Raw genomic sequence first — 6267 nt, 5'->3', positions numbered from 1 at the left:
CTTCTCTACCTGTTACGAAGCGCACCGCCGACGAGGTTACGAAGGGCGCCACGAAACTCGCCGCTGCCAAGGACAGCCGGCGCGCCGACTGCGTGGAGACTCGAAGCAACCAGAGGCTTCTACTGCTGGCGATGCGCCGCAGGGCTTTTTTTATAGGCACTGGGTGGGTCCTTTGAATAACCAAATGTCCAACCAGAAGCACCGTTGGCCGTGATGTCGGAATCCTCCAATGGGGCCCGCCACTGCGCGTGGTTGCACCAAGGACGAGGGATGTTGCCACGCATTTCGTAAGACTCGCCAGACTGGAAGGCGCCGATTGCTTTAACGGGCTCGAGGGCTGAGGGAGCTCGCGGTGCGTTGCGTGACAGACCGGCGCCGCCGCTTGATGACGTCGTTGAATTGATGGCGTCAGGTGGGCTCGATTGCTGACCTTGACACAGATTGCTTTTTGCAGAGGCATTGACGTTCGGTGTGGACTCGCAGGCTTAACGCAGCCTACCTTCCGTCAATATAACGATTTAGCCAGAGTCGTCACTTGCCGGAACAAGTCGACACCCTGGTAAAATGAGAAAATGGTGGCGTCAGCTTGCAGCAATCAGTTTGGCTGGTCCCCTGATTTGTTCTTGTTGTTTTTTTTGGGAGGGGGGGGGGGTGTAAAAGCCACCTGATTCACTGTTAATTGAACTTTGTTCTATCTTGTTGCAACGTTACACAAGCCTGACATGGGTTGTCTCTGATTCTGTCTCTGCGGATGGATGCCTCAGTAGATTCACTCGATCCATCCATGTTGTAACGAAATGCTCAAAAGACTGCCTGCGCTGAAGCTAGAAGAGGGTTAATTCGATGTTGAGGACACACTCAGCGTGTTTTCGTTGCGAAAGCGAAGACAGGATTCCGCACCCGCTTGATACAACGAAAAGTGACACGTGCGTGGTAGAAATAGCTTTGGGGGGTAGGACTGACAAGAAGCGCAAAAAAAAAAAAGAGAGAACATTTGTGCTTGTTTCGCAGATATTGATTTCAAGGAGCATCATTATCATCATAATCATATCAATTTGCCTAGACTTTGCTGTTCGCCCCGCCACGGTGGTCTAGTGGCTAAGGTACTCGGCTGCTGACCCGCAGGTCGCGGGATCAAATCCCGGCTGTGGCGGCTGCATTTCCGATGGAGGCGGAAATGTTGTAGGCCCGTGTACTCAGATTTGAGTGCACGTTAAAGAACCCCAGGTGGTCGAAATTTCCGGAGCCCTCCACTACGGCGTCTCTCATAATCATATAGTGGTTTTGGGACGTTAAACCGCACAAATCAATCAATCATCAAACTTTGCTGTTCAAAACTTTGTCTTTACATGTATAATTGTTTTTTTTTCTGGTTGATTGTGAAGTATACTGCAGTTTATAAAAATAGAATGGGGCAGCGTTAGGACGAATATACGAACGAAAACAGACAGGACAAGTGCTGCCACGACAAGTCTTTTCTCGTTCGTGTATTCGTCATAACGCCACCCCATTCAATTCATTACGAAACCTAACCAGCTAGCCCACTTTTCCGTTATACTGCAGTCGTTAAACACTCTACGCTCCAAGCCAAATGTTTCGATTTACTACGCTTACAGCCGAAAATGTGACACATGAATGTATTGCAGTTAAAAAAAACAGAATTGCTGTATATGTCGCATAGAGAATATTTCATTGATTACGTTATACTGTCTGGTAATAAAATATTTACGTGTAATAAATACGCAAAAATGGTCATGGAAAATTTGGGAGTCATCATATGGACAATTGACACTCAAAGACGCACGAATTAAGACATAATAAACTACCTAATTAAACCTAGATAACGTATATTTTAATCTTTTTCTATTGGCTCGTAAAACTCTGAAGAAAGTTGAACAGCATGATTTTAATTGAACGTGTAGTTTGTAAAAACATTTGACTATCCACCGGTTATCTCGGTTGATTCAGGAGGCGTCTGAATTAAGGTGACTGCATAAGACATCTCACTCTACCGTTGAAAGAAAACGAATGAAAAAAAAACAGATAAAAAATGTGGCCACAAAGTTGATATTGGATAACTACGGATCAGTCTGCTAGGGGGGGGGGGGAGGAGGACGTTGAAAAAACATGCGGCATTTCATCCCGGCTCTTCAGATGTCTCACGCCGTAAAGAGAAAAAAAAACGCCTTATTTGCTTGCTTTCCTGAAAGAAAATTGGCACGCCCTGATCGTAACCATGCCGAGGACGCACACAAACCGCGTGCAACTCGCTATCTCTCTTCCTTCGTCTGTGCTGGAAACCGAACAAAAAAACGTAAGTCTTTCTAGTGAGTGCTTCATATGTTTGTATCAGCGCGTGCGGTCCCCAGGAGCGCATTGTGTCTCCAGTTGTTTTCCTGTTCAAGGAGGGTGCAAGAGGCTTCAGATGTTCAAGTATACTGAATTATGAAATCAACGATAATCGAAACGAAAGTTATGTTCCGACAAGAAGCGAGTCTCCACCTTGACTCTAATACTAAAAAAAATTATAGCCTGTCCACGGGGTGAATGACGATAAGTAGGGCGAAACGCCCGTTTGTCCGTTCACCCATCTGTCTGTCTGTCTGTCTGTCTGTCTGTCTGTCTGTCTGTCTGTCTGTCTGTCTGTCTGTCTGTCTGTCTGTCTGTCTGTCTGTCTGTCTGTCTGTCTGTCTGTCTGTTCGTTCATCCGTCCGTCCGTCTCTCTGTATGTGTTTGCCTGTCTGTAGATATACTGTGCTGGCTACGCCGGAGGGACGCAGGACTGCCTACCCCATACAGAACTTTGCTTGCTCTTAAAACACATAAAACACCTATAGCTTCCGCACGGAAAAACTGTATGTGCTCAAGTGTATTCGAATAATCATCACCATCACCAAGAAAGTATTGTGCATCAGCAACATCACCTTCTTCAATTTTTTTGTTAACTTCACCTTTGCTAAATTGAACTGCGTGATGCCTACTACGTTAGAGAATTTCAGTACAGCGCAATGCAAAGCTTTCCGTATGCGGAATGCTAACGCAATAGACGCAACGCCCGCAGGATTTGCATACACTATTCTAAAGCTCTCTGTTATACTATATAATGCGTCTATGACGACGACAGCATAAAGATTTGTGTGTGTGTGTGTGTGTGTGTGTGTGTGTGTGTGTGTGTGTGTGTGTGTGTGTGTGTGTGTGTGTGTGTGAGTGTATGTGTGTGTGTGTGTGTGTGTGTGTGTGTGTGTGTGTGTGTGTGTGTGTGTGTGTGTAATAAAAGAAGTGCTTCCACCGAAAAAAAAACAGCCGATGGCTGAGACAATCATTCCTTTAGTCTAACGTCATCACTTCTGTTTTGTGGTAGTCACGTGAAGATCTCCCATATCCAACCCGGAGTGCACCTGCCGCGTCTACGCGGCTCGACAAGCGTGTGTCCAAATCGTGTGACGTCAATGTATCTGCTTGCTTGCGCTCTTCGCTGTTGGAGATGATTGTACACAGCATTTTTAGCTTCGCTTCGTTATTTGTTACGACCTATTTTTTTTCTCGTTTGATGCCTTTTGTTTGCGAATGCGCTTTGTTTAATAAGAGATGTGCTCGAGTCATTCTGGACTCTCTAGAACTCTCTAGAAGGACACTCTAGGTCGCTGAGAAGATGGACACTTTAACACTGGCATATTTATTTCTCTTTTTTGTGTTCCTTCCTTCTTTCTCATTTCTTTGGTGCCATTTCATATTTTCTTACGGGTGCCTAAGATGGCATTGTCAGCATTAGCGGTTTGGCAAATCACCAATGACCGAATGTGACAGCACGTTGGTGAAAACATGCCTCGTTTTTTCTTTTCCCCTTAAGCTTTTCTATTGCTTCCCATCACTCTCATATGTTGTAGGCGGGAACACGCAGTTTGTCCAGAGCTTTTTCTAAGCCCTTAACAGCTTTGTGCCAGAATGTCTGGACCACTGGTGGCCTGAACCATGCATTTGGGGATCCATTGTGTACGTGTGTGTGGCTGCGTGGGCTGTTATGTGTTTATCAATGTATATATTATGATCGTCACCCAGCTTAGAAGTGTGGCAGCTTGGGTTAGTTGGTATGACATGACGATAGGTATAGAGCGAGAACAGAACGACGACACAGGACCAAGAAGTGTCATTCGTGTCCTTCTTGTCTCTGTCTCGTCGTTCTGTTCTCGCGCTATAACTATCGTCACGTCACCCAGCACCTGAAGCAGTATATCAGGTGAAAAGCCAAGCTAACATCTCCATCATTTCGTTAAATAGTTTCACTTTCTCTCTCTGTTGTCAAGTTCCCCTTAGTGACAAGATCCAGAATAGAACGCAGTAGCGCCAACTATTGTAATGATAGATCTATAGATCAATTGATAAATTGGTTGATTGATTGATTGATTGATTGATTGATTGATTGATTATAGTCTGACACTGATCTACCCTGTAAAAAAGAGTTTACATAATACGAAGAACGAAAGAAAAAGCACGCTAGAGTAAGATGAAATGTAGAGTGTACCTCAGAAGTTTATATTCCTTCCATATTACTTACGGTAGCGTCTTGTTGTCAATGCTACCAGTAAATTTTGTTGCTGCCAGTGCCATTCGTTTCATATGTGCACAAGGTAAACGTCTCAGCAGTAACATTTTCAACGATACTCATGCTTCCAGCCAGAATTTCGTTACGCATTCTCCACGCAAGCATTATTTCTCTTTAGTTAATCGATTTTTTCGTAGTGAACGCATGACACACGGAAAAACTTGATGCGCGTAAATGACGCGGCCTGAGGTAAGGCTTAAGTGAAAGCCGAGGTTTCGTAACGTGGCTGAGTAGAAGGCAAAGATGTTGTTGAGCGAGAATTTATAATATATGCCTTTAAGAATGTGAGGTTTCCTCGCAAAAGAATTAGGGTTGTTATGAATTTCGTCTTTTACAAAAAGATGTTCCTACTAATACACTCATGTAAAGGCTGCACCTTTATTACGTGATTTTGATGGGGTGCGATCCTTCAACAGAAGTGTGATATGTTTGTTTAATTTTCAATCCAGGTATGAAAAATTCTATATAATCGTGCCGCATATACCGAACTACAGGATATATGCCGTCTAGCTGTCGACATCCAGACTATATGTCGTCAACGGTATTGCTGCTCAGGCTTGGCTTGTTGCCAATGCTCAGGTCATCCGCATGTTTATGTATTCAATCATGCATCCATCCATGGCATTCGAAAGCTCAGTGATCTTAATCCTTTTACAATAATGTCCGTGGACACCATACGCCTCGCATATGAAATCCAAGAACAGATCAGCTGAAGCAACGCCTTTCTTAGTTGCAATGACGCAGTCATTTCCTCAAAAAAAAGTTTTTTTTGAAACATTAATTGCCTAGTTAGGGGTAGCGCCCCTTCCACGAGCGTGACACTTAATGGAGTGTGTACGGTGGCTTCTAGTTGTACAAGTTTCAGCCGATGTTCACCATCGACATATAAACACGAAGCTAGGCTTGGGATCCTTCTTCAGCAACACGGGATGTGCAAAGGCGTACTTGAAATAGCTGCACCACGAGTACTGGTATTTATGTGTATGCCGATGGACTTCGCTCAAATACGTAGCAGACCTTCTGGCGGAGCGTCGTTAACAGTCTGTTCTAAATCCCTTGGCAGGAGTTTAATAGTTTGTCATATTCACTCATCTGGGCTCGGAGCATTAGGGGACAAAATATATATTCAGCCTCATTTCTGACTTTACTCGTTTTTAGTTGTAGGCCACATACATAATGAATACAGGGGGAAATTTATAAGATGTACACCTCCTTAAGAGGCAGACATTTATCATGGCTTTCGGGGGTTACTAGTATATTCCGAATGTTAGCACAAATTTTTGAACATGAAAGTTATTTCTTTTGCGTTAATAATCCATAGAAGTTTACTTCATAAACCTTCAACACCAACTTCTTCTGAGGACTAGTATAAATTTAATGATGAAGTATGCAATATAAGGATAATCATTAATAACGACAAGTTGGAACGACGCTTCCACCTGCAGTCTCGCGTCTGTTTGCTCACTTAATTGCGTCAATGAAGAACTAGACTAAGCGCTGGAATTTGAGCCGTCAAATGCCCTGAGTGTCGCCTGATATTTCGAAATTGCTTAGGGCGTAATACCGGGCTTTCGAAAAACTTTGCCCTGACACGCGATTCTCTGACTGGTTTGTTTGAAGATTGAGCAATTTAATCTGTTCTAGAGCCGAAAGTGACGAAATTT

This window comes from Rhipicephalus microplus, chromosome 1 (genome assembly GCF_043290135.1).
Source record: "Rhipicephalus microplus isolate Deutch F79 chromosome 1, USDA_Rmic, whole genome shotgun sequence".
NCBI classification, from domain to species: domain Eukaryota; kingdom Metazoa; phylum Arthropoda; class Arachnida; order Ixodida; family Ixodidae; genus Rhipicephalus; species Rhipicephalus microplus.
The sequence above is the reverse complement of the archived record's forward strand: the minus strand, read 5'-3'. Positions refer to the sequence as shown.